Source organism: Zonotrichia albicollis, chromosome 1, assembly GCF_047830755.1.
Source record: "Zonotrichia albicollis isolate bZonAlb1 chromosome 1, bZonAlb1.hap1, whole genome shotgun sequence".
Classification (NCBI taxonomy): Eukaryota; Metazoa; Chordata; class Aves; order Passeriformes; family Passerellidae; genus Zonotrichia; species Zonotrichia albicollis.
This window is the reverse complement of record NC_133819.1, coordinates 10,399,005-10,423,154: the sequence shown is the minus strand read 5'-3', so window position 1 is coordinate 10,423,154 and position 24,150 is coordinate 10,399,005. Positions and strand designations below refer to the sequence as shown.

The window sequence follows — 24,150 nt, the reverse complement described above, 5'->3', positions numbered from 1 at the left end:
AAAGCAGCTCCTCTCATTTATAGAGAAATGGACATTTAAGGCTCCAGTGGGGAGCGTGGAGGGGGCTGCAGTGTTTATAATCCCGCTGAGAAGGATTGTACTTGACAATGGGCTGGAAAGTCCTCGGTGGCCAGCAAAGCTGTGGGAAAAGGGTTTGATTTTTGCAGCTTGGGCAGGGTATAGTGACTGTGAGAAACCTCCAGTGGCTGCCAGGCATGGCTGCTCTGCTATTTATGGACAGCCAAGCTGCAAGTGGGAGCTGCAGCTCTAATTCAGCAGAATGCTGCCAATCCTTTGCAACATTATTGGGGTTTTCTAGTTAGTTAGTTTGTTTTCTTTGTTGTTGTTTCTTTTCCCCCCAAGCTTTAGCCCTTAGCTATCCATTTTATATTTTGATTTCTCTCACATCCTGCTGTTGACTGCAGCAGTGTCAGTACAGCCCTGGTGAGGCCAGAGCAGGACCAGCCTCTTGAAGCAGAGGAGGAATGTAAAACTCCTGGTAATAAAAATAGCCTGCTTTATATTTTACACGTAAACTAAACTTTGCCATTGGTGTGGGACTTTGCCAGGTATGCATTCCGTCTGCTTTGTGACCTCTGCAGGACTAATCCAAATAGCAGTTGACTTCAGATAATTTCATGTTATTTAGCTCATTAATTTATGTCAGTCAAAAGACAGGAGGACTTTTCTGCCAGCAATGAATTAGTTTCTGGTATTGATTTACTGGTAGTGACATGGAAGAATGAGGAATGACATTTAGTATGGCTATGTCAAAAACTATTATCTTAATATCACTGGGGTCAAATTTTAATAGCAGCTGCCATACTGCTTCCCTGAATAGGGAGTACTTTCCAAAGTGTGGAAAAAATACATGGCATTACAGGATAATAACTGCTGGGAAAGGCTTTTCTAACATTCCAGCAGTCCTGCTTCTCTCTGGATCAGCTGAGATCACTATGCAGCACTCAGAGAGGGCATTTCCTGCTTCCAGCAGAATTGCTGGATTCTAGACATGCCTTCAAGCCATCTGGCCACATCTCACTGCACTCAAAGAATGCTGCTGGGCACGTTTAACTGGGTCCCCATGCCGGGGTGCTCCTGGGGGCTCAGGGGGATGGACACTGCCCTGCTGCAGGATTCAGCCTTTCCTCACAAGGGTGTAACTGTTTATATCCAGTTTATATACATATTTTACTGCCTGTAATATTTTTATTGGAAATTGCTTTTTTTCTTTATGTGTGCCTGGCTTTTATTTTTTTAAGATGGTGAATTTTCAGCATTGGTTGATGGCATTTTGAAGAAATATGCCTATGGTGTATTCTGTAAAACATTTTATGTATATTTAAAAAAAAATCCATAAAGGTCTTCTCTGCCACAGATTATACAATGAGAATTTTGAGTTTGCATGGTGTGTCTTGTTTGTGGAATGAAGATGCTTGCAGATGAGAGGTCTCTGCAAGGCCCATTAATTTTCCAATAGTGCAGTGTTAGTAGGTCCCAGGAGCTCTTTTATTGATGGTGAATGTTTATCATTGCTATTGGATGGAACAATCTCTCACTCCACAATATTGTTGTTGATTGTTTCTTCTCTTTTGCTTAATCTGTTAATCCTTCAGCCCTCTTGCAATTCAGAAAATACGCTGTTGTATGTAAAGCTGTTGTTTTTTTAAAGAAAAAAATGCAAAAATCTGTCTGACCTAAAGTTACATAAAGAAAGAAAAATTAAGAATTTTGTGTTGCTCTGCATTTATATGTGACTTTTGCATAGACATCTGTAGAGTAGCAGCTTCCTGAAATTACACAGTCTGCACTTTAGTTGTATAAAATAAGTTATGCATTCCTACAAGTTTTATAGCTTTCTTTATAATTCTGTAGCTCTAAAAATTTAAAATGTTTCACTATGAGTGATCTGATTTTGTTACTTATTTTTTTATCTTTCCTATGACTTTCACATAAACTGTGTGATTAAAAAGTTAAAGTGATGATATTTGGACATAGTGTTCTTTTAGTAATACATTTTAATATTTTTGTAATTCCTTTAGATCTGTTAATTCTGCCACTGTAATTTGTCAGAAGTTGCACTAATGGACTTAAGCAGACACCTTTACATTTATGCATTGGGTTCCATTAGGAAGAGTGAGTGCATGAGAGGGTTTTTTTCAAGGTTTCCCAAGGAAGTGGGGATCTACTGCCAAACCAAATTTGACAAGAAAGAATGCTGCATAATATGATGCCTCTAGGAACTGCTTACATTTTGAGGAAGAAAACTATAAATATAGACAATTTTAAAGAACGAAATCACATGGTTTTTCTCCACAGAGTGTAGTTGCATGAATCCAGAAATCCTAATTATTAGAAGATGAAGCATGCCCAAAAATGTGGCTTCCTCACTATAACTCCTTTCCTCAGATTTATTTCTTATTCTGTGGTTGGCAGATATTCCTGTGTTGTGATTGGTAAATTCAATTCAGAATTTATTTCGTTTAACTTCAGCTGCTAAGTTCACTCCTAGTCAGTGGATGTGGATGGAATCATCCCCAGAGATTCCTGTTTTATAAAACTATTTTAGGATCCGGTGAATCACCAGCTGAAAGTGCCTGTCTCTTATTGCTGATTCTAGAGGAAGCATCAATCATTACTTCAGAACACATGTCAAGCATATATGTGGCTAAAATTAGGTGTCATGAGTCCAGTGTCAGGACCAAATTAAAAAACTCCACATCTTCATTTCTAAACTGCCCAGAGCACCTCCCCCAGCTCCTTCCATCAATGGAGCTCTGCCTTTTTCCCTTTTCATGGACATCTCACCAGGCATTTATACTCATTTTTTAAAGTCTTTATGGTCCACACAGCCATAAAATGATGGATAACACAGCACTGCTTGCTGCTGATCTGTGTTGCTTTCATGTTTACAGACATCCTTTACCTTCCAGAGTCCCATAAAAGAACTTGCTTGCTTCACTCACATTTAATATAACTAATAACTAACAAATACCTTTCCCAAGGTATTTATTTTGGTGAGATTTTAGTTTTTGTGATACCATGTCACCTAATTTTTGATATTGTAAAGGACTGAAAGGAATACTTGAAAGGAGTTGCTATGGCTGTTGGCTTAGAAAGATTTTCCCGTTTTTTTGTTGGATGGCTGCTTAAATGACTTTAATAGTTTTATAAGTGGTACATCTTTTTCTTCTTCCCTATTGGCTGCTTTTCATTTCCAACACAGATATTTCTCATTCTGCCAGATACTGAAGGTAATTGCCCACAGTGGATTGCACTAAGAGCTTGCAAAGAGAGGATCATCCAGACAAACAAATATTAAAGTTCAACCATTTACTACCAGTGGGCAAATATCGTCTCTTCAGTCCCTGCTGCTGTACTGTATTAAATAAAAAGTGATAGGCTACAGAATTGCCTTCAAATCTTTCTGCTGTCCAGACAATGCATCATAGTTTGGCGACCCAACCATATAAAACCCAACTTTACTCTCTGATTGCAAATTCTGAAACCATTAAATGAAATTTGTGTAAAGAAAACCAGACCCCTTTCATCTTAATCCAAATTTATTTATTTTAATTTTCTACTTAAATATTGTGCCAGATAATATTGATTGAAAAAACCCAGAATTTAAAAAATGACCAGGTCTTGTTAGAATTGCATCTCTGCCACCTCCTCCGTGAGAAATGCAGTTATTTGATTGTGCTTTGTATTTGACTGCAGCTTTCAGCATCTCCCCCAGCAGAACTCTTTACAGGATAAATAATGTAAGAGAGAAGAACAAAGTGGCACACTAGGACACATTATTCAAGGCAGTGATGTTGCAAAGCAGCATTTGGGTTGAATCAAAACGATTATTTCTATTCTCCAAGTACCTGCTGGTTTGTGCAGGGTTGTGGCAGTGGCAGGCAGGGCTGGGTGGCTGCTGGCCTTGTCCTGAGCACTCAGCAGTGAAACCCCAGCGTTCCCTGGGCTGGAAAGTGCCCAGCACGGGGCTTTCAGGCAGTGCCTGCTTGCAGGAGCCTGACTGGGTACCAGCAAAGCTAAAAGCTCTCTGAGGTGGGAATGAAGTATTTGGACATGCATAAAATAGCTTGATTCAGGTCTTAAAATAGGTGCTTTCATAATGGGCTGTGAATGACTTTGATACCAGATCTATAAAGAGTTTGAGACACATTTTAAATTTTGTTTTTCTGGAATAACCCCAGAGTAAGTCACAGTGCGCTGGATTTTGTGGCTGCACTGTAATGGGAGTGTTGGGAGTGAGGGCTGGTCAGGGTGGCTGGGAGAGTCCCTTGATGTGCCTGGGAATGGGCTGATCCCATGTGTGGCAGTGGAGAGGTTAAATGCTACCAGCATCTGCTGGCAGGGAAAGGAGTTTTCCAAAGTTTTGCATAATGGGACCATTGAACAAGTATATTTTGAAGTTGTCCATGCAGAAAAGCTTTGTGCTTTAGCATGTCTGTCCTTTCAAAGACAAAATGAAAGTAGGGTGAAGCCTGGAAGGTTAAACACCTGCATGGTGAAGTGAAACATTAGCACTTGGATTTAAACCTGAGTGTTTCTGCTCCTAATTCCAGAGACTGGGGTGTTTACTGTACCAACATCTGGCTTTTGTCTGTATGTCCACAGTAATGAAGTAAGTTTATAATTTGTTTTCACTGCTTAATGCTTTCATCTCCCAACTGATAACTTCTTTATCCTCATCCTCTTGGGTCATTAGATATTGCTGGTGTACTCTTTTTGCTGGACTATTTTTTTTTAACAGTAAGTGTAGCTTATACTTCTTTTTTCTTAAATCAGACTTCACAAATAGTTGAACTATGATTGTTACATATTAGACTGCCTTTACATGTGCAAGCTTACAATAACAGGGTTAGGTTGAACTAAAGTCCAGCAGATAAAATACAGGATGGGCCAGGGCCTGGCTGCTGGGGCATGGTTTTTCCTCCCTCTGCAGGCATGTGCAGCATCTCTTTGGAGAATATAGAATCAATCCATTGATGAGGCTGAACACCCAGCCTGCCTTGCCAAACCTCAGCCTTTGTGAGCATCCTGGCTCCCCCAGTGGCTTTCCAGGGCCACTGGCCCAAGGGGGAGGATTTTTCCTGGGCTTCATCCACTGCTTTCCAGGCCATCCCATCCCATCTGCAGGGGGGCTGCAGCCCAAGCTATCTCTCCCTTATGCTTTCTTCTATTCCTCTCAATTAGTTCAGCACTTTGAGAAGGAAACTCACTGGAAAGAAGAGTCTTACTTGAATGTCCCACATAAAAAAGAGTCTGGGATGTTCCTGCTGCTTGTCCTGTGCCTGCATCTGTGACTGTCCTGTAGCCAGTTGGTTCTGGTTTCATCAGATCATCCCAGCCATGGGGGCTCCTGACCCTTCTTGCTTTCTAATTACAAACAAGCAAAGGAAAATTTAACAGGAGTATATATTTAAACAGGGTTTTGCTGGTATTGTGCCATTTTGCACCAACTATGTTACAGGGAATATGTAGAGGTACCAATAGCAGGGCTTACTGAAAAATAGAAAAGGGTTAAATGAATTTGGAAAACCTACATAATGTAGACAAAAAAAAATTTGCAAGAAGAAAAAAAGCCAAGAAAAATACTATTATTTGCCATATGATGTCTATAATAAGAGAGTGATGTCAATAAAAAATGCATAATGAAAAGAAACTGTTTTCAAAAGGAGACAGAGTAAACAATATTAGCTTCTTCAGGAAAAAAGACCATGCTGTCCAAGCAGATAAACCACCCTACAGGAAATAGTGATGGAAAGAATAAGAGGGATGGGTTTTGGCATTTCAGAGTCCACTATCTAAAGGCTACAGCATGACAGGCAGACCTGTGTGATGGCTGCTGGGTTTCTGCCACTAGAAAGGGTATTATGTGTTTCAGGCAGGCACATCTGATAATTTAGCAACATGAAAATGTATCAATGCATCCAGTGTTTAATCCTACAAGAGCCCAGGCACCATTCTGCATCAGGAGTGGTGAAATGGGGCTTAGCTGTACTGTTATGCTTGCCTGTCTTTGTTTCACCAAGCTGTGGAAGCTTTTCCTGTAGCTTTAGTTATCGATGCCACCTTCCCGAGTTCAGCTGCTGTAATGGCTTTGGCTGGGGGTGGTGGCACAAAGGGCTGCACTCTCTGCAGGAGCACAGAGGCCATGGAGGGAAATGTGGCAGGGCCAGTGCAGGGAGGGCTCCCATTGATTTCCTCTCGCAGGCTGCTGAGCACTGTGTGCAGCCCTGAGCCCCTGGAGAAACCTGTCCAGCTGCATCCACATCACTGCCCTGACATCCCAGTGTGGGGGACACAGTCAGGGAGGGCTTGCAAAAGGCAGAGGGCTTGCTGCTCCTCCTCCCCTCCCACCTGCAGGCAATCCTGCTGCCTGCCCACCCTCCTGTTAAATTGCAACAGTGAAAAGAGAAATATGAAAAAAAAAATCAAACAAACCCTTTGCAAATGGCTTTGTGCTTTTCAAAATTATGTATGCTAGGAGAAAAATAATGTTTAAAAGTGAGTGTTAAGCTTTACATGGAGGCTGGTGGTGGAGAGGTTGGAGTGCTGTGTTGGGCAGCAGGGGTGGTGCCTCCTGTGTGTCTGCCCTCTCCAGAGCCCTCTCCAGAGCCTCCACCACCATCCAGAGCAGAACTCCAGTGAGTGATTGGAGTTCCAGAGTGAACTCCAGTGATGCAGAACTGGCCTCCAGTTCCCTGTTTGGAGGGTGAGGCTCCTGTTGGAGAATATTCCCACCAGTTTAAGGGAGGAAGAGCAAATCTCCAGCTGAACTCCTCTGCAGGCTTCCCTGTCTATCAAATCTTCAGGAATGCAGATTTTAAATGTGCAGGTCTGTCCTGTGGAGCTGCCAGAGGCAGTCATGGCATACCTCAGACTTCGTGGAGCAGCGTTGTGATGGCTGGGAACCAGCTGGGCTTGTCTCCACGTGGGCAAATGTGACAGCCTCACACCCTGGTGTGGGGCAGAGTGGCCCTGATGAAATGTCAAACTGTATAAGATTTAAAAAAAAAAAGTGGGGATTTCTTTTTTTTCTCCCCTCACAAATAAGCGTTTCTTAGGCTTTATGGTTTAACTGAAAATCAAGGGGTTTAATTTTGCTTTCCCCAGCTGGCAGAACACTCTCTGACCAGCTCTAGAATTTACACTAAATTGAGTAACACCAGAGTCTTGCTGAATTGGACCAAAACAAAAGTGGCTGCCATGAAGCACTGCTTGGTGTGAATTTGAAGCACAAGGATAAACATAAAGGGTTCTTCAGTGACACCTATTCTATATTTAAAGAGTTTCCTGTGCAAGTTTGCTGCTTTTAAAACTGCTTAAAAACACTAGAGGCTCCAATTTTAAATACCAGTGTACCAGTCATATGTGGTGCTATGTGAAAATTTATTTTTATTTTCAAGTTTGGTTGGAAATTGGGTGGTGAAAGCAATGTGTGATGTACAGCAAGCCTGTAGCTTTTCAAATAGGCAAAGAACTTGAAGTGGGATTGATTTTGGAGGGAAATAGGCCAGAAGACTCTGTCAGCACAACCTGAGCAAGGCCACACCAGAAATCCTCAAGTGTTTGCTTTGGCTGTGGGGAGTTGTCACAGCCCCTGGATCTACCCCCAGCTAACACTACCAGCTTTCAGCAAGGAATACATGGTGCTTCTCTCCACAACTCCCTTCCATCAAACATATATAAAACATGTTTCCTAGCCTTGAGGAAGAGGCTTTTTCTTGCTTTCAAACCTCATGAATGAGGGGCAGCCTTTTAATTACACATACACTCTTTTCTTTTATACTCACCCTAATGATTTTAGTAATAACATGTACTTTTTAATAGCTGTGTTTTTATGGATTTTTTACTGCTGTGTGAGCCCTGTCTTTTCTGTGAGGGAAGGAAGGAATCTGTGCTCTGCCAATGCTGATGCTGGGCAAAGGGGGAGTGCAGGTGCTGGAATAGCACAGGAAAATCAGTGTGCAGAGTCCCTTCACCCACCTGGTTATCTGACTTCTTTCCTAAGAGGACATTTCTTCTAAAACATGTATTAAAAATGGTTTCTTTGTGTTTGATCTATGTGATGTATAAGAGGAGACATGGTAGTGTTACAGAGGTAATGAGGGCAAGATCTGCTTTGAGTTAGTATTCCTCATTCTGTAGGATTCTATAGGATTTTTTTGAATTACATTTAAAGGGGACAGTTTAAAACAAACAAAAAAGGTTAAAATGGTTACAGGAAAGTGATGAACAAGGGAGTGGAATGAGTATTTTGTAGATTTCTCTTATAAACTACCTATTGCATAGATACTTCTGGCTGTGGAGTGTTGCACATGACTGCCTGTGTGGTTCTTTCAGTACTGGTTCTTTCAGCACCTTCCTTATAAAAAGGAAGACTTAGTAACCACATTGTAATTTCTTAAAATTAATTTATTTTTGAATGGACACAAGTTTAGAGCACCACTATCTTTGTGGTCAGTAGGAAGAGAAATGTTGAATCTCACAAGCTGTGCTTGGTAGCAGAAAGAATAAATTCAATCATCATGTTACTGTAAATACAACTTTTAAAGATACACTTGTTTGCTTATTTACAGACCTAGACAGACATAAACTGAGCAATGCTGTTCAATACCCAATATAAATATAGTAAACATGCACACAAAAAAGTGGTCTGAAAAGAGGGATAGAACTTTGAGAGAAGTGATATATGTGCAAATACAGGAGCATTGTCCTGCTGTAATGAAGTATTGTCATATACAGTGAAGGAATATATTGCTACCAATTTCCCAACAATCTTCTTTCCTAACCAGTCTAAAGACATATATGCAGCTGCCAACCTGATGAAATAAAAAATTTATAATGCTTTTATATTGTTACTCCAATGAAAAGCTTTTTACTGCTGTATGGGGAAGAGAGGGCAATAAGTTCTGAGCCACCATTTTAATAATTTTATTTTTCAGTTTAGAAAGCTGTAGATAAATTTTACAGTGTTGCTATCTAAAAAATGCAGACTTGTGCTTTTGAGTGTCACCAGTAAAGCAGTAGGGTGAAGAGAACAAAGAAGATCAAAGAGAAGAGAGTTTATTTCAAAGACATCCATAAAAATAGTGGGGTTTTAAAATTTTATTAACAATGACCTGAATTAAGCTTAACTAATTTGGGTCCCAATCTTGAAAATGATTTCATGCATATTTAACCTCAATCATGTTTGTTGTCAGCTAATTACCTTTGTTTACAAACTAAGCATAGAATGTTTGCAAAATGAGCACAATAGAAAAATTGATAAAAACCACAGATATGCAAATGTGAAAAATCAGGCAGCCACACAAAGTGTAAATATTATTTCACCATTTAGCACTTGGAAATTCAAGAGATATTAACTCCATGTCTTTTCAGCTACTGTTGAATTTGACGAAACCTCTTTTTCACCTGAAGGAATAAACTAAAAATAACCAAACAACACAAGTGAAAGTTGATGGAAGAATACTGAACTTACATGAACATTGCAGTAAATTATTGAGACCAAGTAGATTTTTGACTTAAGATGAAAAGTTGTTTGGTTTGGCAAGAGTTTTTCTGCTGCTTGGCTTATTATTGGCTATTTGAATATCTATTACATTAAAGTATTGAAAATAATTGAAGTACCACACAAAAGAAGGTTAAGTATCACCATGACAATTACCTGCTATAAAGAATTCATAGCAATGTCCAGTAAATCACAGCAATGTAATTTAAAATCCATAGCAGAAATCTTGAGCTGTGACTTCTATAGTAATATTTAGTTAAGTCAGCCTTACACAAGTAAAATTTTTAAATTGCCGCACTAGATAACCCAGGGGAAAGGCAGGACCAAAGATGGTGATTCTCTTCCATGCATCACCCTCTTGCTAATGGAGAATGGATTTTTTTTTTCTGGGGTGAGGTGTGCACTGTGTGTAAATGTTATAAAGCAAAACAACAGCTCAGGAACAGAGCAAACACTGCAGGTTTTGCCTTTGAATTTTTGACCTCTGTGGAGGTCATGCATGTTAAACTGCAGATGCAGGTACAGAATGCACATCAAGGTCACTGCTCTGTGGTGCTGCTGGCACTGCCACATGACTGTGACAAAGCCATGCTTGGGTTTGTATTCTTTCCCAATTCCTAACCTGCAAGTAACTTGTTTTCTATTGGTTTACTTGGTGGGCAAGAGCTGTATTGATGAAAGGACCTTTCACCTGGAAGTGAGTTGGAGATGCTGTTTTAGGTAGACTGTGGTGCAGGCTGTGTCACATATCAGCCCTGAGCACAGCCAGCTGAAGAGGTGGACAGCCTTTACCTGGAAATTAGACTTTTCCACTGTGTGTATGCTCATCTACTTCCTCCTGGAACTCAATAAACACAAATTTAAGTTTTCCCGAATTTGAAGTTTTTGTATTTCAGTACAGAATCCAGGTGTAGCTCAGCTTGAATAAATCAGGTTTGGGCTTGTCAGAAAAGAACTGAAAACTCTTGTCAGCCTCAGCTCAGTTTTGAGTCCATTAGTGTCAATCCAGATGATGTAAGGGAGGTTTTGGTTGCTGTTGAGAAGAATTCCCATGAGTTTTAATACTGCTGAATCAATGTCTGGTGTATGTGTGAGCTGAGTTAAAGCAATCACCTATTCTTGCTGTGCTGCCCCTTCTGTGATGGACTTGCCCCTGAGGTCACAGACCTTTCCCTGCCTCTGTTACCTCTCAAACAGGGAAAGCAAAGCCAACTCTTCCAGGAGAAATTGAAACAAATACAAGAGATGCAAATATAATTTATTTGGTGTGCAAATGGCAGCCTTGGAGTGTTCTTGCTAGTGAAAAGAACAGGGAAAAGCCAAAGGGCAGAAAAGTCATTAGAGAAATTGTGTGTTGATTCCCTAGGTCCTCTAGTTGGGACTTCTCCAACATGACCTGGGCTTTGGGTTATTTGGTTTCAATGCCCAAGGTGTTCTTTATCATCTCATTTTCCAATGAGCATGACTTTTCTGAAACTGGGGGATTTTTTCCTGAGTACGATTTTAGAGAAGATGCTGCAAAGTTTTTCCTACTCTTCTCACCTGGGCTCTAAACAGCACTGCAGGGAAGCAGCTGTGATCCTCATTCACTTCACTGTGCAACTCCTCCATGCTCGTGTCTGCACTTTTATTCCTTTTATTTGATTTATTACTTTTATTTTGGTGAAATTCCCAAAAGCTGCAGCTGGGAGGGAGCAGCCCTGGCCAGATCCCACCAGTGCTATCAGACACCCACAGTGTCACTGGGAGCTGGAGTTTTCCTTGTTTTCCCCATGGCCTCAGCAAAGGCAGCAGGGCTGGGCACCGAAGGCTGACTGGGCTTCTGTTTGGGAAAGGTCGGGCTGACAATGGGAGCCCCGGGGCTGTGCCTCATGTGACAGGCGGGGACAGACCTGTGCTGGGGCGCTTGGGGGCCAATGAAGGCAGCTTTGTTTCCAAGCAGAAGCTGTTGTTTGTCCAGCCTGTGGCTCGAGGTTGCTCCTTGTTGTGATGGAGGGAGCTTTGTGCTCCTGCTGGGCTGTTTGCATCCCCTGGCAGTCATGCCTTCAGTTCCACATGGGCTGTGTGAGCCACAGACCATCCTTCCTGCCTGCAAAAACATCAAATTACACCTCCCCTTTGCTGAAGAGGGGCCATTGTGTTCCGAGCTGGCAAATCACCCAGTTCAAATAAGCTTTAATTTCTCATAGGACCCTATTGTTACCCTGTGGTAAAAGCTGCTGTGGGAAATTTCCATGATAACAGTGCAAATTTATGCTCAGTTCTTTCTGGCAGTGCCTATGTGGCCAACACCATCAGGAGCAGGGACTGTCCTGCTGTAGCTGTCTGGCCATGTCCTGCTACCTGGTGCTTGGGCTCCTTTGGTCCTTTGGTGGCATTATTTTGTGTAAATCTGTGTCTGTGTGTGCTGGCCCTCTTCCCTCAGTTCCCAGGCTTGGGAGCACGAGGGCTGTGCTGAAGGATGGGGAACAAATTTTGTGTGTATGTTCAATACCCTGGCACAAAACAGGAGCTGAGCCCTGGGTAGTGCTGAGGGAGCAGAGCCTGGTGCCTTGTTCAGGTGCCTGCTGCAAGGGAGCCCTGCAATCCCTGCCATCCCTGCCGCTGTGCCAGAGCTGCCAGCTGGCACTGACAGCCCCGTGCTGCCGCCTGTGCCCTGGTGTGACCCTGGAATTGCTGTTCCACAGGCACTGAACTCCCCGCACCATTGGCATGCCCAGCACAGCAGCCCCGTGGGCACCCTCCAGCAGCCAGCAGAGGCTCTGGCAGGGCTTGCCTGGCTCCTGGGAGGCTTTGGTGTGGTTGTCACTGTGGGGAAGGGGACCCAGAGCTGCTCGCAGCTCAGTGCTTCACAGGGGAAGTGAAATTGTGGTTTGGAACGTCCATTGAAGCAATCTTAGTGCTTGAGGTGTGTAACACGTGCACACCATGTAGGCTTAGTTTTTAATTTCAGTGTGCACTGGTTGAATCTTTCCCCCCTGCAAAAGTCCTGGGCTTCATTTTGGCTCCATGGTCCTCTCTGTCTGCAAAAGGAGCTGGCAGGGGTGCAGCTCTTCACCATGGAAAATTGCATCTTTTTAACACTTTATTGCAGTGACTTGTAAGAAGGGTTAATGACTATCTGAAATACTTCTGCACCTATTTTCTGGTTTTTTTTTTGTTTTTTTTTTTTTTTTTTTACTAGGTTACAATGTTATGTTTTCATTTGATTATTGTTATTAGATTTCTGTCTAATAGATAAAATGTCATTTTTATTGCATCACAATGAAAAGGCAGAAATTGCATGGGCAAAATAACATTTCTGAATCCATAAGCTTCTGTTTTAGTCCTGCACAGGAATGAGGCAGGTCAAGCAATTCCTGAAGTGTCATGTAACTTCACATTTCTGAAACCATTGACTCAAGCAAGTTTATTTAAAGCATTTATTTTTATTACTCACTCAAATGTCTTTCTACAATTACTTCCCATTCTTTTTGATTCAGAGATGCAGAGAAAGGGTGTGAAACCTTCTGGTGGTTTCACCTATTGTTTCTTGGTAGATGTTAGTTATGAGGCATTTTGGAAATGCTTTACCATTTAGTTTCTGAAGTGCAGGCTGGAAATCATGCTTCAATGTCTGATAAATGCATGATCTCCATTTTAAACATTCTAGACAAATCTTTTGTAATATTTTATGGCTTTCTTTTGCCTGCATAAAAACTTAAATGTTCCTGGCTGTAACCTTGTTCCTGCTTTCTGGCATATTTTTGTTAAAATCTTAAATCCAGTGCAGCCTGGGAAATCATTCACTTTCTTACCAGGAAAACCCAGGACTGTGCTTTGAGATTTCTGTCTTTATTTTACAAAATCAAACTCCTTTGAACTTGATCATAGTTGTATTTTCATTTTACTGTAGTTGTCCTCCCCCTCTGTGACTTGTATTTTATTATTTCAAGTAAAATGTAAAAGAGATTGGCAAACAAAATCGAATGAAGCTATATATTTAAAAAATATTATAAATCCTCATTTTCACAGTTCTGCCCTCAGCAGCTCACAGTGTGGGCACTGGCACAGGCAGCCAGATGCAGAGATACTTGAACTCATGCTCCATGTGCAGGAATAAAGTACATTTGCATGGGGGTGTGAAGGCTTGTGCATCTCCAGGAGGTGGAAAAGCCATGCCAGTGGATTGTGTAAAGCAACAAGGGAGAATTCTTCTCCATGTCATAGCTGCATTCTTCTGCACTCCTTGCAGGGCTCCAAATGCCTGCTTGAGATAATGGTACCTTCCTCAGTGTTGCCTGCTCAAACTCCAAATAAATTCTTAGCAGTTTTCTAAATTCTTTGGTTTAAGCAGCATGCTTTGCCTTCATCATACATGGGACTACCTTTACCATCCATCCTGTGTGTGAGCATTTCAAAGGCAGAGTGGGACTTACCCTGAGCCCTCTTGGGGCTCAGCAGGGAAGAGAAAGTTAATTGTATTTAACTGCCTTTTTTCCTTCTTTTTATGCCCCAATCTTCTGACAAGTCCCTTGGGTTATTTTCCCTCCAGCATGGCCCTTCTCCCTGCCCCACAGGTGTGCTTTCAGAGGCTCTGCTGTGGATGAGACTTCCTCTGCAGACTTCAAAGGGTCTTTTAGAAGCCTTGAAAGTTAACCATTTGGTCTCTTTTACAACAGATATAAAATCCTATACGATTGGCTCAACTGGTTTTTGTTTTTATTTTTATTTTACTGGGAGGAAGCAAGGACATAGGGTAAACATCTAGTGGTAGTAAAGCCTGCAGATAATTAAACTTCCGTTATTGTCCTATCACTCTGTGCACTCAGCAGAGGTGATTAAAGTGTTAAAAACTCTCATTACATTAAAGTCTTTGATTGTCCTCCCAGCTTTGGTCATGCATGGAGAATGCAACCACCTCCATTTCATGCTGATGGAGTCTTCACATCAGCCTGTGTTTTATGTATATGCAAATCCCCACAATCAAGCCAATTATAGATGAGCTGCACTTTCAGCATCCTTGGCGGGGTGACCTGTCACAGGCACCACTCTGATAGCAGCTGAAGCTGTCATGTGCTTTAGTGACTGCCTGAGTCACATGGGAAATGGTGTTTTTTAATTGAAAACTCATTTCTCTGAATTAGAACTGCAGTTCAAAAGATTTCTCGTGCTCACTGGTGCATGTGTCTCACCTTCACAAGTCTTTGTTTCGTGGATTAAATCGACTTCCTTCAGTTGATAATTGCATTGGAAATACTTTTTCCTGGAATACCTATTTTTTATTTGAAAACTCAAAATAAGTAGGTCATACACAGCTTAATGTTTAGAATGCTTATATATATATTTAAAAATACACTAAATAATTTAGTTGTGAGGTAAGATGAAACACAAGATGTCAGGGGAAAAAAATATCATTACCTGCAGTGTCATCTGTGGAAGCTTTGAATTGCTTGTCTTTTAAATTACTATCTTGCAGCTTCAAGAATATGTTCATCTATAGAATGAAAGTACCTGCTAATTTAGATTGCAGATAAAGTGTGTGATTAATACATACTTTAATTTATGTTCTCCTTCATTTGCCAGTGATACCCATGCTAGTGCTTTGCATACATAAACAAAAATCACACAAATGGAGCAGGAATTCCTGTGCCCAACTTGTATGATTTGTCTACTTGCTTAATGAAACAACTGGGCCCAAAATGACAGGTACAGCATGTGTCCCTTCAACTCTCCACTTCTTGGTAGCCTGAAAGTTTGAATTACATCATCTCCAAGGAGAAGGGAGAAATTATTTGCTCATAATAATGAGAAAACACTCCTGTGTGTTCCTGCTCCTTAAACTGTGTCCTGGCAGTTTGATATCAGTGCCCACAGAGCCACCTGACTTTCTTTTCACTACTGACCTCACCCATGCTGACTGATAAGGAGAGATGATGAAAGAGGCCTGAGGTGACAACCTTCTTCTGCACTGCAGGCAGTACCTGAGATGCAATTAGCAGTGACTCAGCTGGGGTCTGCTGGGGGCTGCAGGCTTCTGATGACACTGGCTGGTCAATGGCAACTGATCTTTATCCATTTTAAGGAGAATATGAGCCAGTGCTGACAGCAGCTTCTGCACTGTGCCCATGGCTGGAAGCAGATTGAGTAGAGAGAGCAGCCAGGAGATCTGAGAACTCACCACAAGAGCTGTAGTGCCTTGCAGGAATCATTCATCTCAGCAGCACAGCCTGTCTGAGCTGCATCACCCACCACCTGTGGATGGATAATTAGGGGAAAAACCCAGCACAAGTTGGGTATAATGTTCCTCTGTCCTTCATAGAGCCTCCTAGTTTCTGAAAGTGAGAGGGATAAGTTGCTTTATGTCTGGTCCAACATGTGTCTGGACCTTCTTTTTCTATAGATCCCTTTTTGCAGCTAATCTTACTGTTGCCCTGTAGAGCATACTGGAGCAGTCAGTTCCACATGGGAGTGATGTGCCAGGAAGAAAAGGACTGCTTTATTCAGCTTCTTTTAAATCTGCTGCTCAATAGCTACCTTAGAGTATCTGTTTCTCCTATTTTATTAAATGGGAAACCATTGTATCACCATGTGTCTGCTATTTATGATGATATGGAAATCTATTCTGTCTCCTGGAGGGAACACGTTTTCATAGACTTTCAATATACAGAAGTGTTTCAACAGATCTGTTCACCCTCACTGCCTGCCTGATACATCCTCTCTAAGCTGAGGTGGCTCTCACTAAGTGCACTGCAGGATGGGGCTCCCCATGAATTTAAATGATGATGTAGGTTTGAGGTTTTCCAGTCTCTGCTAATAATTGCTGCTATCTGTTTGCCTTTGGCCTCTGGTTATTTTCAATTATATTTCACAGGCTTAATCCCAATAATTCACACATTTTTATCTCTTTGAGTTGCAGTAGGTATGTTATTGCATAAAAGAGATGAGTAAAGGTGATTTTTCCTGTTGTTTTCATATTCTGTTGTCTGACTGTGATGTTTACCACATCTCAGTATTTAACATTGCTCTCTATGGAGGAGATGATTGAATGCAACCTCTTGGGACAGGTTCTTTCTTCTTTTCTTCAGAGAAGATGTGAATATCACAAATGTATTTGCTCCTATAGCTTTTCCTGGACAAAAATTTGAGTGAGCTGGTAATGATATGCAACTAACCTTGCCAGGACTACAGAAAAGCATTGTCAGATATTAATAAAAATGATCATGTAGATCATAAAGATAATCAGGGAGCCAGAGGAATTGTCAGCCTTTGTACCTAAAAGAGATGTACAATCTCAGCCCAGCCAAAGTGAACAGGTGTTTTTAAGCTGTCTTTTTTACACATACAGAATGAGCTGTTTGTGTAGACTGGTGACCTATGAAAGCAAGAAAAAGAGAATGCAGAATATATTTAATCATTAGAAGGGAAGAAAAACATCATGTTCCTAAAGATTTTCTACTTCTTTAAAGGGTAGTTTGTTATATGGGTAATACACAACCTGGAGATCTGCATTCAGTTCTCACTGCTGCCATGGACTGCCTACCTGACTTCTGGCAAGTCACATTTCTTTTATTTCCTCATGTACTAAAGTAAGTACAACAAAAGGCTATGCTACCATGATGCTGTTGGTAATTACACTCTTTATTACATAGAAACATTTGGATTGAGTTATTGCTACTGTTTTATACAGAACAGCAATGCCAATAATCCTGCTCAGGGGCCTCAAACTGAAGGGAACAAGGGCTGCTGCATATCTTATCTGAATGATATGTGGGTAGATGGGTGTGTGGAACCTGTAATTTCCATGGATTTTGCAATATTGGGTGGTTTGTGATTTGAGAAACCATTTTATCTAAGCTTCATCCCCATGCCAAATACCAGGACATAAATAAATGCATGCAGATAGAAAACAGATGAAATACTTCCTTAGTTGGTTTAGGGAGGCAAAATCTCAGATGCTGTTGCTTTGTAAATTTGTTCTTTTGTAGTATTGCTTTCTGAAATGAATGTATATATAATCTCTCCTTTAAGGAATGATTTCTTTTGGTTTTTAATTGTTTCTGATTTTCCCTTTTTTTTTTTGGAGCACAGAAAAGGAAGATGTATTTAAAGCAGTGACTTGCCATCAACTTGCCTGTGGTGGGGTGTCAGAGAGGTGGGAATTTGGGGATAAATCACCTTCCTTGATTTTCTTATGAGATAAAGTTGTGATGAATACCATATCAAAGCCCTCTGCACCAAGGACCAAGGATTTCCTAGATAGGTTTTGAAATATGTGGAAATGTCTGCTCACTATTTACTGTTTCAATTACTTTATGTTTAGCAAATACATCCATCTTAAATGCTGAATGTAATGTGAACAAAACCCTTCTGTTGTTAGTAAATGCAGGAGGGGAGTTAGAGCAGTTCCCTTGTGTCCTGCCATGGTGAAATTCACAGTGTAAATCTCAGTATTCATTCTGGAACTGCAACTAGAATGTAGCAGTAATTTCTGGTTTTTAGAAAGAATAACATAAAATTGTATAGGGAGATTTTCACAGGAAAACTCATTCACATCACAAAATTAAGTCACATTTTCCAAGCATGTTAGCATTTATTTCTGTGAGAGCAAATTACAGATGCAATAACTACATAACAGTACTCAGAAAGCTGAGCTTTCAGCAGCATTTTCTTGAGTCCATATTGGGATTGCTGCTTTCAAGAAATAGAGGCAGTGGCTGAAAGAAGAGGAAGTGTAATCCTAATTTAGGTTTGTATAAATGAGAGCACAGGCAGCCTGCATGTTGTCCAATGTAATACAGCTTTGCAACCTTGAATTTTCCTGAACAGTAGAGGAGAAGTGTTGTTTGCTGAGGTTCACAGATGTGCAGTCCCTCTCCTTCACTCTTCTGAACTCTCTGCCTGTGGAGTTCTTCTTTCCTCAGCCACAACCAAAGACTTCATCCTGTGTCCTGATCCTTGTGTCCTGTGCTTGAGGAGGAGCAGCAGCAGAGTTGTGCTCTTGATGTCTTTCAGGGACCTCATTGGTGTCTAAAACTTTGTGGTGAGGGGAAGAGGAGGGGCAGGCACTGATCTCTGCTCTGTGGTGACAGTGACAGAACCCAAGGGAATGGCCTGAAGCTGTGTCAGGGGAGATTTAGGTTGGATATTAGAAAAAGGTTCTTCCCCCAGAGGGTGGCTGGGAACAGGAACAGGCTCCCCAGGGCAGTGGTCACAGCAGCAGCCTGGCAGAGCTCTGGAAGGGTTTGGACAATGCTCTCAGGCACACAGTGTGACTCTTGGGGTGTCCTGTGCAGGGCCAGGAGTTGGACTCAATGACCCTTGTGGGTTCTTTCCCATTTAGGTTACTCTGTGGGTGCCTCTCTCAGCAGGGCCTAGGGTTCAGCAGGAGTGGGCTGAAGGTTATCTGCCTGGAGTTGAAAGAGAACAGGTTGAGGCTAAAAGGAGGATCTGTAGGTAGTCCAAGTGCCATTTGGGTGCCAAGGTTATATCTGGGTTCCCCATGTCCCTCTTTCCTCCCTGTTCTAAAACACAAATTAATTTTTTTCAGTTTTTGAGTTTACTGTGGCTCTATATTTTAGGCTTGCTCAATGTCTTGACAGCTGTATCTGAGACTTCCCATTATGGTTTTACTTATTTCCAGTTATTATAAGTAATGTATTATTGATTATGTATTCATATACTTATTTCTTATTTAAAATTACTATATAATAAATATATTCTATTATTCTGCTATGTTCCACTCATTTCAGATAGCCAGTGCAGCCCATAGCTTTGCAGGAGCCTGCATCCCAAGTATTGCCAGAATCTGTTAGTCCTGTGTTGGTGGGGTAGCCAGATAAGGAAGTAGCTTACTTACCTGAGAATCTTTCTAGAATTTACCAATGAGATTTGTTGGAGATTGTGCAAACACTCTTGGTGGGAGCAGTACCTGCTGAATCCATTGCTGAAGGTCCAGCAGGGTGTTGGCAATGCCCTGCATTCACTGTGTGAGCAGTGAGAGCTGCCAGGGCTCCTGCTTCAGGAGGGAGATGAGGGCAGAAAGCATCACAAGGCACTCAGGTTGCTGAGTGGACACCTCGTGGTCGAAGGCAGTGCCTGCCTGCAAGTTTGGGTGTGGAAATCCTCTGTAAACCATAGAAATAATATCTCTGGGACCCACAGAGGTCCCATCAGAAATTTGCCAAACTCTTAAGTGGAAGCGAGCACTTCATGGCACTCCATTATCTGTAGGACGAAGAGAAGGACTCCATGGAGTTGTGGGTGGTATAGTCCTAAAAAAGTGCATTGAATTGACCCTGTTGGGAAAGAGAATTCCCAAAAGGACAATGTTTTGGAGGAGGAAAGGCAGTAGTGAGCTTCAGACAAATCTGAGATACTCTTTGGCAAATCAAACTGCTGAGCTGAATTTCAGGGATGCACCTGTGGTTTTAGGTACATAAGTCAAGGCCTGTGCCCCACTCTGTAATCTTCAGTTGTAGTGTTAAACACTTTGGGCTGCATTAGGGCAGTGATTTCCCTTGGGAAATAAAGGATACTTTGTGTACCCCCTTCTGATCATGCATAGCAAGCATCCTTAATATCTTACATCTTTTCCTGGCTGGTGTCCTCCTGGTCTCCTATGAAAGAAATTAAATGAGCCCCTTGATGTGCTGTGAGAAAGGAAAGAGAGCAAGCACTGGTGCAGCACATCTGATATTCCCTGCATGTGCAAGCAGAAGGGAAATGTGGCCCTGGTGTACCTGGACCAAACATGGGCTTGTCGTTCTCTGAGGCCATGGCAAAGGTCATTCATCTGTCACATGGCAAAACAGTTGTGATTGCTCTCCAATGACTTCATGGATGTGGTAAAAATGAATTCAATCACCTTTTTGATTAGGTGACCAAAAGACAAATAAGCTGAGCTGCTTTTTTCCCCTGTAATTTCTTCATACATATGTATGCAGAGTGTAACTTCTGAAATAAGCCATTATGCAGTGCCTGACTTTGCAAAAACTTGTGATTTTTAAAGGGGCTGTTTGACATACAGCTTGCAGAGGTTAAAGAGTAAAAATGTATACACAGCCTGATGTATACAACTCAGGGCAAGGGTTTTTTAATGGTGGAGGTATAAATGCTTGTTATTACACGTTATTGATACTCCAGTGGTGCTTAGAAGCTGCAGAGAAAACTTTTTCCAGGCTCTATGAGTCCTGGTATGCTCTGATAGTGCACCTGGAACTACAGACCACAATGATGGTTTCTGGGTCAGAACTAGTCAGTTTTGTAAATTAATGTAATTTAAAAGAAAGACACTTCAGTTTTTATTCTTAAGAGCTGTTAGCCTTACATAAGCCCTTTTGGCAACTGGGAACTTAACCTAATAAAAAACTGTAGTCAATATATATATTTAAAAATTTTAATTGCATCCTGGCTGTCTGTGTTCCTTCCCTTAGTCAACCATTACAAAGAGTGGCTCACTGGTAAGCAAAGATATTTGCAGAGCTACTGCTGAATTTGCCCAGATTAAGAGCAAGGACCAGTCTTAGCTGGACATACCTGTAGAGTACCTGTAATCACAACCCAAGTTACAGCTTTAGTGTGCTCTGGTATTTTGAACCCGTGCAGAAGAGTTAGTGGTTGTATGTTGAATCATAACTTTGTACAAAAGAAGTCTCAGATGCTTTTACATAAGGCATGTGCCTAGATACCAGTGCAAATTCAAGTTGAAAAAGGAAAGAGTTTATTCTTCCAGGTTATTGTGATGGATACTGATTTCACTTTGGTGCTCATTGATATAACATTGGCATTTGATTTTTTAAGTAATCCTGTATTCATGCAGAACTCTTGTATAGCAGTTAGCCATGTCTAAAGAAATCAGCAAATATTTTGAGTGTAGAGGCTGGAGTACATTGCTTTTTAGATTGAAAAGGAAGCTATCCTGGGATTGTTTCTTCCAGCTTTCTAAATAAAAAGTAAATTGATAGTCACTGGGGGGAAGATGTGCTGTTGGTGAGATTTGTACTGCTACATTTTTCTCTCTAGTTTCAGCTCTTGATTCTCTCTAGTTTCAGTCACTTCTATTTTTATTTTATATGTGCGTAAATATATATAGTTTCAAAGACATAAAGAAAAGGAAACTGCACGTGTATATCAGATTTAAAATCACAAGCCACTAAGGTATTTAGAAATATTTATTCAGTAGCTACTACCTTACCCACTTTTTGGAGAGAAGTTGTAGGGAAGGGGTTAGTAAGAGCATGATGCATATGATGTGATTTTTCTTTTTGAAAGATTTGGAACAGATTCCTGACAAGAAACAAGTGGAAAGGGGATTCTTTCTTTTGGTAGCTAAAGTCTTCTTTCTAACTTGGAAGAAGCAAAAATACATCTTTGTCTTCATAATCCCTTCAACCCTGTTACTCTCTTGGGTTTAATATTCTCAAACAAGATAGGCTTAGACTGACGTGGATGTTGAAACCTTTCTGCATCAAGTCAGAGAGCATTCTGGGGTAGCATGATTTTGATTGGGGAGAACCAGAGAAGCTGTGCTATCCTGGAAAAAATGTGGCTTTTACATCAGTAAGTAACTAGGCAGCCAAATAAAAAAAGAGAGAAAATACAAAGTAGAAAAAAATTCAGCAGAAAAACTCAGTCCTAATGATGACACAATGAATGATGGTACTGAAATTGCAAGCATTATAAGGAAAGCTTTTAGCAATATAGAAATAAATTATGCATATAATATTTTTTTTGTTTGGATGTATGAAGTACTCCAAACATGTTCAATGTGCAATTTATGGGTTTTTATTTGCCTTTTAAACCTCTGACCTGGGACCACCTTACAATAAAAGCTGATCTGTTGGGTTTCTTCAGTTTAACCTAGTCTCTATGTTTGGGAGCTGATAAGAGGTTGTAAAACTGGCTCTGGGATAAAGGTGTGCATTCAGAGGTTTCAAGATGGAAACAGTTGGGTTGGAAGAGTGATGTGAAAATGGGTGTCAGTAGTTGGGCATCACTGCGCAGGACTGGGAGCTGTGGACTGGGAGCACTGGGAAACCCCAGGCTGGGGCATGATCCAAGTGTTTCTCCCTTCTCTACTCACTGCCTTGCCCTACCCACAGGGGAACTGGCCTGTGGTTGTAGTACAGTGGGGTGAGAATGGTGAACAGCATGGAAAAAACTGTATTTGAAAGTTCTTGAGAATCTGGAATTAATTATCGTGCAAGGAGGAACTGATAAAAGTGTGGCAAATAATGAATGCAGCAGAGAAGTTATGTCATGAACTTTTCATGGCAGAGGGTAGGGGGATATTTAAATAACTTAAAACTTGGCAAATTTACACTGAGTGTAATTACATTGTGGAATTAATTCTTCATTGAAACTCACTGATGCCAAGACTTCAGCAAAATTCAAAACAGGGTTCGAGTTTTCCTAGGGAAGCAAAAGGTCCTCTGAGCTGTGGCAGTGGTTTTTGCAATGCTGGCTCTGAGGTTTAGGTAAATCTCTAATAGTTTTTGATATAATGACACTGTGAGGAGAAAGAGTAGATTATTGGCATTTTCTCTTTGAAACTTTTTGCCTTACTATGTCCTCTAAGTAACTGTATGGTCTGAGAGATAGGAAAGAGCATTGGAAGGGATCCAGTGTGACCATTCCTGTTTTTTTGAGACTGGATGGGATCCAGTGTGATCATTCCTGTGTTTCTTACCCTTTTCCATCTATGAAATAATGTCTTCAGACATCCAAAGCATGACTTTATTAGAGAAGTGTCAGAAGCCTTAGTTGCCTTCAGGAAGACACAAAGATAATGCATCTTTCCATCTTAAATATACAGGTTTTTAGGTACCACTCACTATTTTAGTTGTATATCTATGATGGGGATCATCTTTTAGGTAAAGAAAGCTTCTGATTATGCTGTCCTTCTTTGAATTATAAAAGCAAAGATTCCAGTGAAAACAGAGATGTTCAGATGTTGGGGATGTTGGCTTTCCAGTGCTACCATGGTAGGAAGTCATGCAGGAGTGATATCACATGGAAATGGTGAGGAATTGCTGTGGTCAGACAGAGAAACTTCCAAACTCTGTGCAGAGGGGAGCAGTTGCAAGGTCTGATATCAACCTTGGCCATGGAAAGCCTTGGCTGGACTCAGCTGATCCAGGAGAATGTTAGGATGAGCAATACTTGAGATTGCAAATGATTAATAAATATAAATTATGAAAACTTATAAACCTTATGAACATTAAACATCAAGGGGGTTATTGAAGACCTTTGCAATGCAGCTTCAGGGTCTGCAAGTCTGAGTGAGGCTGGCCAGTGCTCAGGTAGTGGTGGACACCAAGATGTGGACACCTGTGAAGCAGAGCTCAGCAGCTGATTTCTGCTGATCAGCAGAAATCAGAGATCTCCATTCTTATCTACGAAGAATGTAGACAAGAATGGAGATCTCTGAAAATGGGATTGTGGCACAGCCTTGCAGCATCAGTAGCCATTGGAAAGAAGAGAGGAATGAGGAAAATATCAAGTCTGGGTAAGAAATAAGCAGAAGAAAATTGAGGCCTGGTTTGTGCCTGGTGTTTCAGGTTTATCAAGTTACTTCTGAAGCATCACCTGGTGCAGCAGCTGTTCTGAATGATTTGCTCTGCCCATGTGGATGTACAGCC

General features: G+C 41.2%; 1 protein-coding gene across 6 annotated transcripts in view; it reads left to right on the top strand.

Annotated features, from left to right (window-relative positions):
* Positions 1-24,150, top strand: part of DIP2C (disco interacting protein 2 homolog C) — a 310,834-nt gene that overhangs the window by 128,375 nt on the left and 158,309 nt on the right. The gene's annotated exons all lie outside the window — the stretch shown is intronic.